Raw genomic sequence first — 12,343 nt, 5'->3', positions numbered from 1 at the left:
GAATTTCTCTCACTTCCTGGCCCATTGAGTGTTAGCTAAAATTATTACTAGTCGTAACACTACAGGGGAACCAAAAGAAAAATTATCTCCATATTTCTCCTTACTAGTGAAGTTTTCAAAGACCAACTGTGGCAAAAAGCAGAGATGCTCACATGTTCAATGCAAAGGAGACTGAGAGCCTAGTCTTAGGAATATAGGTGTACATTTTTATATTCGGTAAAAATCACATGGCTCCATATTACATATAACATCTTTCCACACAACAGCACACAGTACTCCTCATCATCATGCCCTACAAACACCCTAAATGATGAGGAGTTTCTACTGACATTCAGCCACAGGATCCAGAAACTGTATCTAGGAAACAGCTGCAGAGCTGCATGCTGGGCAGTGGTCTGTGTGTACCACGAAAGCTTGAGCCAACACAGACGGCTGGGATTCTGCCTCCATGGCCCAGACTCCTCCATACACAGATGGGCGAGGTGCCTGCAGATCACAGTTCATGCCCATCTCGAAGAAGTCAGATTGCAAGAGGTGAAGGAAGCGGTAGCCTCTAAGTACAGAATGCCCCCACCTCAGTATGATATGGTAACTATCATTGGTTTCTGCTTTCATGTGTCCAGAATAAAACAGGCTTCTTCCTGATCATCTCACTGATGAGCACATGGATCCCTGTCAGCCCCTTTTTCTAAATATGGCTAATCTGGTGCGGGGGAATGCTGAAAAGTTGAGCAATCTTCTCTGTCAATTCACAGCTGTCGTTCTTCCAGGTAGACGGCATGGTACATGAAGAAAGTACCATTTGAGTCTCCATCCTCATGCTTCTGCTGCTCTCTCAAGTGCAGTGATTCCTGACAAACATAAATGGTTAACCTTGGATGCACCATCCAGCCTTTTTTTTTTTTTGACAGGCGGAGTTAGACAGAGAGAGACAGAGAGAAAGGTCTTCCCTCCATGGTTCATCCCCCAAATGGCTGTTACGGCTGGCGCGCAGCGCCGATCCAAAGCCAGGAGCCAGATGCTTCCTCCTGGTCTCCCATGTGGGTGCAGGGCCCAAGCACTTGGGCCACCCTCCACTGCCTTCTCCGGGCCATAGCAGAGAGCTGGACTGGAAGAGGAGCAACTGGAAACAGAACCTGGTGCCCCAACAGGGATTAGAACCTGGGGTGCCAGCGCCACAGGTGGAGGATTTGCCAAGTGAGCTGTGGTGCCAGCCACCATCCAGCCTTCTAATGAATTAAAAACCCTGATTCCATCTGCAGGGCCACAAATTTGAATCCCATTACGTCTGGTTTCAATAAATCTGCCCCTGGGAAGTCTGTGAAAAGCCTTGAGAATGTAGAAAACCAGTTTCAATGCCACCACTGCTGAGCTTCCTGAGGTGTGGTTGTTGGCAAGAGGTTATCTGCTACTGGAGGGGGTGGCTCTGGCTGGTGGTTTGGTGAACCAATTCCTTCCCCAAGAGAAAAACTGCTGTGGGAGCTGTTGAAGCTAGGTGATGGGGAATTATTGACGTATGTTATTTCGGGTCATGGAGAACACTCTATGAGGATGGTCGTGTCATAGGAAGGCTGGTATTTCTATTTTCATGGGGTGTTCATTTCTCCATTTTTTCCCTATCTGATTTTGCTTTCTGTCTGCACCTTTGGGCTTGAAGACTTTGATCTGGCAGCTGGCTGAGTGCAAGTGCTCCGTATATTCCCCATTCTCATTCTCTTTGAAGGTGTCGATTTGTACTCGGAAAAGCACACCCTTTTCTCCACCATGCTTCCTCTTAGTGAACTCTGTGCTGACATAGTGCACCTGAATAAACACGGATGTCCTCTTCGCAGGGTCCCGCAGGAACTCTACTGTGTTTAGCTGGTTTGGATTAGCCCGAGCTCGATTATACCTACAGACACTGGGATATCTATGTCAAGAAATCTGTCTCCAGGTCGGTTCCACCTCCAGCCCTCCAGCTGCTGATGTTCAGTGTATTGTAGCCTTCTCTCATGGACCATTGCGTGGAATTTACTCTAACCAATTTGCCATTAATTTCTGGAAGTTCTCCAAGTTTTCTATTGTCTACCATTCGAATTTTACAAGACTGTCCTTCACTGAGATATGTCAGGGTTTCATCATGGAGTTTCACAGCAGGTGAGGTGGCAGCACAAAGCACATACTGGAAAGGTAGGATTTTATTCTCATTATCAGCAGGCAAACTTGACTCTTCTTTCTTCAAAACGGGCAATGCAAGGACATCACCCATGCTATAGGCTCCAGCACCCAGTTCCTGGCCCATCCCGGACAGGCTAGCATCGAAGTCCTGCACCAGTCCGGATTCCATCACCATATCGGCCAGAGGCAGCTTCAGAGCCCAGGCCATGCTGGCTCCCTCCGCGCCTCAGGAGACACCGGTTCTTGTACAAAGGCACGGAGTGTGGTTCTACTCAATGCGCCAAGACAGCGAGGAAACTCCAAACCCAGAGCTCCCAGCGCAGAGCCCACCCCCCACTGGCACTGTCTGCACAACTAATCGCTCACACCCTTGGCTCCTGGCTCTCTGCTGCCCCGACTGCCAAGAATACCCCCTGGCCAGCTCTCTGGAGCCCGAGTCCTCCCAGCTCAACTATCCCACACCGAACTCCCCGCTCCCTCCCCTGGGCTATCCAGAGCTCCCAGCAGCAGCCACCCCAGCAAGCCCGGCGCTCCCACGTCGTCTTCCACCTTTTCCCTGCTCCGTCTGCTGGAAAGTCCCCTCCCTCCGGGGACCTGCTTGTTCCCTTTCAGGCCTCGCTCTAGTCAGCCCAAGATCACTTCCGGTCACTCCTTCTCAACCTCAGGGCTCTTAGAACCAAGTCGAGGTTTCCTGCTGGGCCAACTCCCTGCCCTTCGCAGCCCTTCATGGCCTTGAAACATGGAAGGAGGAAGTCCAGCCCTGGATTGAAACCCAGACTCGCCAGGGCCCTCCAAGGCCCACCGCTCCAGCGCCAACCAGTCATGGTGCCCTCTCCCACCGCTTGGGCCGACTTCTAGGTTTACTCTCAGGGAAAAAGATTTAAACGACTCTGTATTAGCTGTGTTTGTTGTAGGTTCCTTTCTCTGTTGATTAGGTTACAAAACTCTCTGCATTATGGTTGTGTTTTGTTTGTTACTCTTTTCTCACTTTTTTTTTAATTGCATGTTGAACTTTATTAAATGCTTTTAAACAAGTAACCAAAGGGAGCATGTGATTTTCTTCTTGTAGTTTTTTACCTGCCTGGGTGACTTGTAAGGAATCTTAACCACTCTTGCATTTTTTTATTATGCATTGCTTGCTATTGATTTTTTATGTTTTATATGTGATTTCCTTTATTAATATTTGATTTAGGACACTTTTAGCTAAGTTTATGAAAGGGATACTTCTTTTTTTATTATTTAAATCAGTTTTATTTAAGAATTTACAACATTGACAACTCTTATAAAAAGCGTCCAAGCACAGGACACAGAACTGCAGCAAACAGCATTCTTATGGGTAGCTAACAGACATTTGAACTTCCACCCTTCTTGGAGACACCTGAGCTCACTGGGGAACTCTGCTTCCAAGTACTCCTGCAAAGCACAGCACAAGCTCAGTCCATGTTCTCACCCCAGCAGCTTCAGTTCACATGACCACACTTGCAGATCAGCAACAGGAGAAACACACACCATACAGCATTCACAGCGGTTGACAAAGGGGCAGGGGATAAAAGTATCATTTCACGTAACACATTCAGCCAACATGGGTTATCTAGCAACAAAACTCACTTAAAGTCTTCCAACAGATATGGATGTCTTTTGAATGCAATATGAAGGTGAAATTAAGACTTTTCATAGCAAACAGAAACTGAAAGAATTTGTTGCCACTCATCCTGCCCTGCAAAAGATGCTTAAAGATGTGTTACACACAGAAACACAGAAACATGGTCACCAATATGAAAGAAGGTAAAGGAAGGAAACCTCACAGCAAAAGATCACAGGAAGCTCAATTTCTCTTTGACATAGAATTAAACTCTGATGCTCTGTTAAAGCAATGTGTTAAAGTAATCTATTATGTTCTCTTGATGTCTGTTAAATTCTAATTGTTCAAAAACAGCTGAATTTTTATTAAGATCTATGGGTTATTTAAATGTGTGCTTATTTTCAAAGATTTGAATAATCACCTTGTAACAATGATCAAATTTGGTCTATGTTATGTCATGATTTTAAGAAATCTTATTTCAACCAGATGTTTTGGATTTTGAGCCTTCTTGGCATTCTTGACAGGCATTCAAAAAATCAAAGTTTCAAACAATCTGGACTCTAAAATTTCCAATAAATCTTGGACTTTGGTTTTTCCAGTTTGGGCCCAACTGAAAAAATCGAAGGACCTATGTCTCTCATCTTATAGAGACACCAACCAATCAGGCTATTTGGATTATATTAGAAGGACTGTCAAGATGTGATGTGGTACCAAACTTTAAGTTTCTATAATGGAAAATGCTATTAATACAAATGTTTGAGAATTAAAAAGTCTAATGATCTTGTGTTACTAGACATGATGGTTATCTTAATGAGAAAGCCCCAGAGGCCTAAAGGGTTAAATACTAGTAAAATCCTACAGGTGCTTTCAAAAATACTGTGAAGTAAGCAAGTGCCTCTTGTTGGTTGATGAGTTTATAATTTTAAACATGGCAACTTAAAGTCTTTTGTCATCCACAGTTATATATGATTTGCTGCTCATAAAACTAAAGCGTTGTTGGTTCTGTGTTTAGCTGTCCTCCTATAGGTTCCTATGGACTTTTTCTAGCCACTTCTATTGTATTCAGTACTTTGGGATGGCTCTGTAAACAGATGAAGCCAATAATGTATTAACAGTACCAACTGAGAGAAAGTATGGTTAACTGAGGTTACTAAAAACAAAAAAGCAATTCAAATCAATTGGCAATCTACAAAAAGAGTTAAAGATTTTAAAAGCTATTATTAAAATTGCTATATTGGTCTACTATGCTATGTTATATGTGTGTACATATTGTATGTCCACATAGGAAATTTTATTAAGAGTTTTATTTTAAATGGCTTATAGATAAGATTGTCCATAAATTTAAGCTGCTAAAATCAATCAAAGATACATTTTAATTTGTGTGACCTGAATCTGTGTATCATATGTTTTAAACGTGTTGGTAGAAAGAAACTAAAAACATTTTAGATGGTTGTGCTTAAGTTTACTGGTTAAACAAACTACACCATGTTAGATATTTAAGAGGTGTTTTCAAATACATGATTCTTAAAATTTATAGAAGGCATTGGACCTTCTGGTAAATGTTTTCTTAAGTTGTTATCTAATGGTTGAAACTGGTTGCCAAGTATTCATGTGATATTGCTATTGTCAGCAAGCGATCTAGGACTTGCTCCCTCATTTCTCTATTCTAAGCCCAACTTGTTCTTTCATTTCTCTATTCTCTTCAAGGTAGGAAACCAATTATATTATGAGGGAATCTGTAGGACGCACAATTTAATCTTTAGACCTTATAAAAGAGATGGCTAACATTTTTCTGTAATAGCATAGCCAAAATAAGAACTTAAATAATAATCTCATAGCTAGATTCACTTCGCCATCAGTGAAATAAGCAGTAAGTAGAAAAAACCTCCCTTTCAGACAAAAGGGAAAGAAAGTTTTAAAGTGAGAATATAATTTTCCTCATGGGCATTGTCTACCTTAGAAAAACTACTACAGAACATGTCTGTGACTATAGACTTGTAGTTCAGGCCACTGAAGATTAGAGATGGGACATGGGCACTCCCTTGACTTGCATCCTCTGGTCTGCTTTAACACAAACCAGGAGGAAAAGAAAGCTAGGCATCAGAAGCAATGGGTGGCAGGCCTGTAATGGCTGATCTGTAGAGTGATCTGCCCTCAAGGAGACCCAACAGGCCAGTCTACTGCAGTGGCTTTCAATGTGATAAGCCTGGGCTTCAGCAGAAGTCAGCTTGTGAAGAGCCCTGGCAGCTCTGCCAAGAGTTGGATCACTGGAAATGGACCTGCCCTGGAGTCGAAGGATGCCCAGGTCAGAGCCACAGATCTTATTGGCTCTAAGCTGAAAAGCCCTTCACTCAGCCCAACTTCCAAAGGGACCACTGCAGCTGAGGGGATGGTCAAGTAGGGTCAGCAACATTGCAGGCAGAACTGTAAATTTCTTGTTAGAGATGCCCCCTGCCTTTACCTGGCCAGCTCTCCTCCCAGGCCAGCTAAGTTGAAAGTCAATAGGGTGCCTTCCCCTAGGAGGTTCACACCTCCCTTAGGATATACCCCATGTGAAGAGAGAGATAGGTCAGGGCCTCTTAACTTAAAGGCCTAAAGCCCACCAGATTATTATCAAGCCCCTTCTGTCAGGTTCTATTTGCCTCTCAATTAGAAAACTTAATTGTAGCTTAGACAGCACCTTTCTTAGCTCCTCTAATAATGACTCTGTCCTTTGTACTAGACCCTGTCTAGCACACTTGGGCCTCATTCCTTTGTAATCATAACCTCTACCACCAAGGGCTCTACTCCCAACCTGTGTGTACTGATGGTCCTCTTCCCCACTTAATGCTGTATAATTGTTCAAACCTGGTAAATGCCACTCTTAGGATCATTGGTTACTATCCTCACTCTGTCTTTTATGACCTTGTCTAAATATGATCAGAGTCGGCAAACTTGGAAGGCTTCCATAGCCTTGGCAACTCATGACGACAGCCTAGGGTGGTTACTGGCACCATAAACTAGAGTGTCAATTTGTTGGGTCAACAACAGGAGCCACTGTGCACTTGCTCCTCATGTGGGATCTCTGTCCTTAATGTGCTGTACATTGTGATTTAATGCTATAACTAGTACTCCAACAGTATGTTTCACTTTGTGTTTCTATGTGGGTGCAAACTGTTGAAATCTTTATACTAAATTGATCTTCTGTATATAAAGAGAATTGAAAATGAATCTTGATGCAAATGGAAGGGGAGAGGGAGTGGGAGAGGAGAGGGTTGCGGGTGGGAGGGAAGTTATGGGAGGGGGAAGCCATTGTAATCCATAAGCTGTACACTGGAAATTTATATTCATTAAATAAAAGTTAAAAAAAATTTAAAAAAAATAAAAAATAAAAAATAAAACATTCATACATTATTTGCTATCATTGCTCTCTGTACACTATTGCACCAAAGCCACAGGATTGAGAGACACATCTCGCCAAGATAAAAAATATCCATTATGCACCACCAAGTCTCTGCACACGCTCTCTTCTTCCCTCGTTCATACTAGCCTTTCATGCCTTGGCACCACCATCAATCCCACACAAGGTTTCAAAAGTTCAAACAGCCTTCTGGATCCATATCACAGCCTTGCGTTCAGAACGTTGATACAACTCCTTCATGAAATAAAGAGTACTGGATAAAAATGGGACACCCACCGTCAGAGACACAGCTCACACAGCATGACGACCAATTCTTGAAAGAGAAAGCATGTAGACAGAAGTATTCCTATGGCAGAATGTTTACAGCACTACTTTCAGTGAAGTGCTTCTTTCATAAACGTTTGAAATGAGATGAACTGCAGAGATTAAATGAAGGCTTCATATCGTACTTTTATATGAGGGGAGACAAGAGTTAAAAACAAAACCAAAAGAACCAAACACTGCGTGACACCATGATCTCCCGAGAGGAAGACTTTCCTAAGGAAAAAATCCATAGGGTGGGGATCAAATTAAAACAAGGAGAAAAAAATGTAGTTCTAAATCAATGGTTTCCACTTTGAACATGCAAAGAATTCACTTGACAAGTCCAGGGATAAGAGATTCAGGAGAAACCTTTCGATATCAATTATAGTTTGTTGGTTTACCAATCAGGCAAACAGCTGTTCAACTTTCAACCACTCACTATTTCAACCCTTTATGTAACAAAACTTATAAAATTCCTTTAGCTCTTCCTTTTTTTTTAAAGAAAAATGTCAAGAATATTGCTGAATATACTCCACACCGAACAAACTAATTTTGAAAATTCTTAGTACATATGTATTTTACAATAGACTTACCATGAGTTTAGAAAAAATTGAATTCTCACCATTCTAACCAATCAACCACAGCCCATGGTCTACATTTCCCAGCCAGAAGATTTTGAATCCATGCTTGAGCCAAAGCCACCATTAAAACCACTGCCTGACCCTGTGTGGGATGCTGATCCCCAACCAATCGCTGCACCCAAATTAGAGCCACTGTGAGAGTTGTAGCCATCTGGGGAGTGAACTAGTGCATAGAAGACTTTTTCTCTCTCTTACTCTGACTTTCAAAGAAATAAATAAGTATTTTTAAAAGACCACAAATGATTTTTCACAGTGTTTGTTGTTGCTTTTTTGTTGTTGTTGCCAACATATTTTATTTGAAAAGCAATGTTAGAGATTAACAGATCTTCTACTTCTGGTTTATTGCCCCAAATGACCACAATGGCTGGGGCTGGAACACCATCTGAGTCTCCCATGTACTTGGGCCATCCTCTGCTGCTGGAGGCACTAGAAATAACATTATCAGAAAGCTGGATTAGGAGTGAGGCATTAGGCACCCAAACCAGCTCTCACAGAGGATGCCAACATCACAGGTGGTAGCTTAACCAACAGTACTGCAATGCAAGTGCTTGACGTTGTGTATTCTTAACTGGAATCATTTTGTATCATTTTCTTTATTGATATCCATAATTTTTTCTATGTTTATGTTTCATTGAATAGAAAAATATTGTATTAATACAGAAATTATTATTTTAAAGTCTTAAAAACCAGTTTTTTATATCTCTGTTATAATCATCATTATAATCATTAAAACCAGCTTCATAGAGACAAATCTAACATTTACAAGCAATATTTTGTGGCTATTTACATTTGAAGCATCCTGTTTTACTGACAACCTGTTATCCTACAATTAACAGTTTTCACAGAACACAAATTCATTATCCTATCATGTTGAGCTTTTGCTTTATAAGCCACTTTTCCTGATTGCCTGTTTATGTTTTCAAGGAGTATTCCTACTGCTTTTGTCATTTATTTTAAAATGAAAACTATGGATAACAGTTACTACTAAAAGCAGAAAAGGTTGTGAATAGGAGAGAGGTGGCTTGTGTTTGGGGATTTAAGCCATGGAAATGGCATCATAAATAACTGACAGCCTGCCTGTATTAATCAAGTTAAAATATGTTCCAAAATCTGTATATATGAATTATATGAAAACTGCATACTTTAAATACAATTAAAAATATTTTTCCAGACTTAAAGTTGTTTAGCCTAGGTTCTTTCTTCAGCTATAGTCATCTTTTAAACAGATGCCTTTTAATAAAAATTACGCCTAAATTAAAATAATGAGGCCTTTTTCCTAAATACCATTATTTCTAGAGTGGCTTTCAGGGCATTGGAATTTTAACAAATATGACATCCAATTCCCTAATAGTATGCTACACATGTTTGGATCTCGATAATCTGAAAGATAAATGCTTTTCTATTGTAGAATTCCATAGCTGGAAGATCAATGAAAGACCCATATGTAAAATTAAAATAATCTGGAGTTGCTGTTGTGGTACATTGGGTTAACCACCGCAGGAAATGCAGGCACTCCATATCTAAGGGCCAATAAGGTTCTCTGATTCCAATGTACCTGGGAAGGTAGTAGATGGCCCATGTGGTTGACCTCCTGCCACACATGTGGGAACCCTGGGTGGAGTTCCACATGCCTGGATTTGACCTGGAGCAATGCTGGCCATTTTGGCCATTTTGGGTAAGTCAACCAGCAGATGGAAGATAAATCAATCTCTCTCTCTCTCTCTCTCTCTCTCTCTCAATAAATAAAATTTAAATTAATCCTAATCCATAAGGGTATTAGTATAATTGTGTCCTTGAAACCATGTTAAAGACATGGCTTTTATCGTACAGAAAAAAGTAATAAAATTATAAATGTCGGCCATTCGTGGACGCCGAAGGAGAGGGAGTATCTGCGGGAGCCGGGCCGGAGCGGAGTAGTGCAGAGCGGGAAGATCCTTGGGAGCTTGTGGAGTTGAGCCTCCGCGCTTCTAACCTAAGATTTAGAAATGCATCGTGATTCCTGTCCATTGGACTGTAAGGTGTATGTAGGTAATCTTGGAAACAATGGCAACTAGACCGAATTTGAACGGGCCTTTGGCTATTATGGACCACTCCGAAGTGTGTGGGTTGCAAGAAACCCACCTGGCTTCGCTTTTGTTGAGTTTGAAGACCCCCTGGTTGCTGCTGACGCCATCCGAGAGCTAGATGGAAGAACGCTGTGTGCCTGCTGTGTAAGAGTGGAACTGTGGAATGGTGAAAAGGGAAGTCGAAATTGTGGCCCACCTCCCTCTTGGGGTTGTTGCCCTCGAGATGATTATCATAGGAGGAGTCCTCCACCTCGCCACAGATCTCCAAGAAGGAGAAGCTTCTCTCACAGCCGTAGCAGGTCCCTTTCTAGAGATAGGAGAAGAGAAAGATCACTGTCTCGGGAGAGAAATCACAAGCCATCCCAATCCTTCTCTAGGTCTCATAGCCGATCTAGGTCAAATGAAAGAAAATAGAAGATCCGTTTGCAAGAGAAGTGGTGTACAGGAAATAACTTCATTTGACAGGAGTTTGTACAGTAAATTCAAGTTTTGTTTGAGACTTCATAAGCTTGGTGCATTTTTAAGATGTTTTAGCTGTTCAAATTTGTCTCCTGGAACAGTGACACACAAAAAGCTGTCATTCTCTATGGTTTGAAATGGATCATATGAGGCATGTGATACCAAGAATTGTTACTTTACAATGTTCCCTTAAGCAAGGTTGAATTTACTTTTGAGCTTTAGTCTTGCAAAGACTGATGACCTCTAAATCCTGCCCAGCTAAACAAAGTGTGATGTTTTAATATTGTAGAAACAGCACTGTCAAAAACTGAACTAAAATGTCCTTTTTCCCTCGGCTGGTATGTAGTATGAAGCTGTAGATGAGCAAGCAGTCTTTAGGAGCTGCTGTGACGCAAGCCAGCAGGTAAAAATAAAAAGCTGCACCGTTAAAATAGATTAGAGGTTTTTGGAAAAACCCAGCTAGTCTTAACTCTGGGCAGAGGTTGTCTTAGTTGGTCTAGAATCTAGTAAGTTTTGAGGAAGTTTACCTTTGCCTAGGTGATAAGTTCCTTATGTAATTGCAATATAGAATACATAGCTGTTTATATAACAGTATTTATTGGGAAATTTGAGATTTCAGAAAATACCAATGTCCTGCCAGTTTAAGGGTACATTGTAGAGCTGCTGAACTTTGAGTTACTGTGCAAGATTTTTTTTCATGCTGTCATTTGTAATAGGTTTTTGTGAGAATCCTTGGGATTAAAGTTTTGGTTAAAAAATTATAAATGTCTTTGTGAAGTGTAATTTTAAAAAAGATTCTCATTAAGCACATCTGTTTAAGAGGTGTTTTAAGGTTTTACATTTTCTTTCTGTAGTTTCAGATAATTTGAAACCCCTCATTACTGCCGCGGACCGGCTCTCGCGGAGTCACAGACTGGGGAGAACAAGGGACGAAGAGCCAGGAGAGTCAGAAATCGGCGGGGAAATGACAGACACACACACGTTATGCGTATGTTACTGTTGTGATTTATTGTAGTAAGGCTTGGGTTTATATAGTAAAGAACAATGCTGTAGGCAAATGTAAAACTTTTATCACAAAGGTTGACAAAATGAGTTAAAACAATGATGTCATATGAGTGGTTTTATGAGGAACATAGTGGGGACATTGTTTTTAGACAATTTACGGAGGATGAGAATTGACCTTTGGCTTAGTTTCACTTACTGAGGATGAGAATTGACCTTTGACTTAGTTTCATTTACTGAGGATGAGAATTGACCTTTGGCTTAGTTTCATTTACTGAGGATGAGAATTGACCTTTGACTTAGTTTCATTTACTGAACTGTTTAGGGGAATAACTGTCCAAGGTTTTGCTTGCCCTCTAGGTACCTGGAGATAACCTTTGAGTAACCTTAACATTTTTCTGTTACTACAATGGGAACCTAATGATATGTTTTGACTTGTATTCCTGGCTTACGGGAAACTTTTTTTTTTTATTTTTTAGTTTTTGAGAATTATGAGGGTAAGCAGTAAAGTGTAAACACAGCTGGTAGATAATGCATAATGAGATCATCAGCAGAGCAGAGACACGGTGTCCCCCCAAAATTAGCAAGGACAGTCTTCGGCTCCCCTACTGTGAGTCGAGGGTCATTACAACCGCGGACTACACAGGAATCGCCTGAGGCTCCACTTCGACAAAGCGCTCACCCCAAAACCCTGCAGCTTTAGACTTCCGACGTAGCAACATTTTGCCACGCG

At 41.3% G+C, this 12,343-nt stretch overlaps 2 pseudogenes; one reads left to right on the top strand and one right to left on the bottom strand.

Annotated features, from left to right (window-relative positions):
- Nucleotides 1–357: 357 nt before the first annotated feature.
- Nucleotides 358–2,365, bottom strand: LOC133747013 (alpha-globin transcription factor CP2-like; annotated as a pseudogene).
- A 7,603-nt stretch (nucleotides 2,366–9,968) lies between these two features.
- LOC133777312 (serine/arginine-rich splicing factor 3-like) lies at nucleotides 9,969–10,981 on the top strand (annotated as a pseudogene).
- Nucleotides 10,982–12,343: the final 1,362 nt, after the last annotated feature.

The sequence above is a fragment of the Lepus europaeus genome, chromosome 18 (assembly GCF_033115175.1).
Source record: "Lepus europaeus isolate LE1 chromosome 18, mLepTim1.pri, whole genome shotgun sequence".
Classification (NCBI taxonomy): Eukaryota; Metazoa; Chordata; class Mammalia; order Lagomorpha; family Leporidae; genus Lepus; species Lepus europaeus.
The sequence above is the reverse complement of the archived record's forward strand: the minus strand, read 5'-3'. Positions and strand labels throughout refer to the sequence as shown.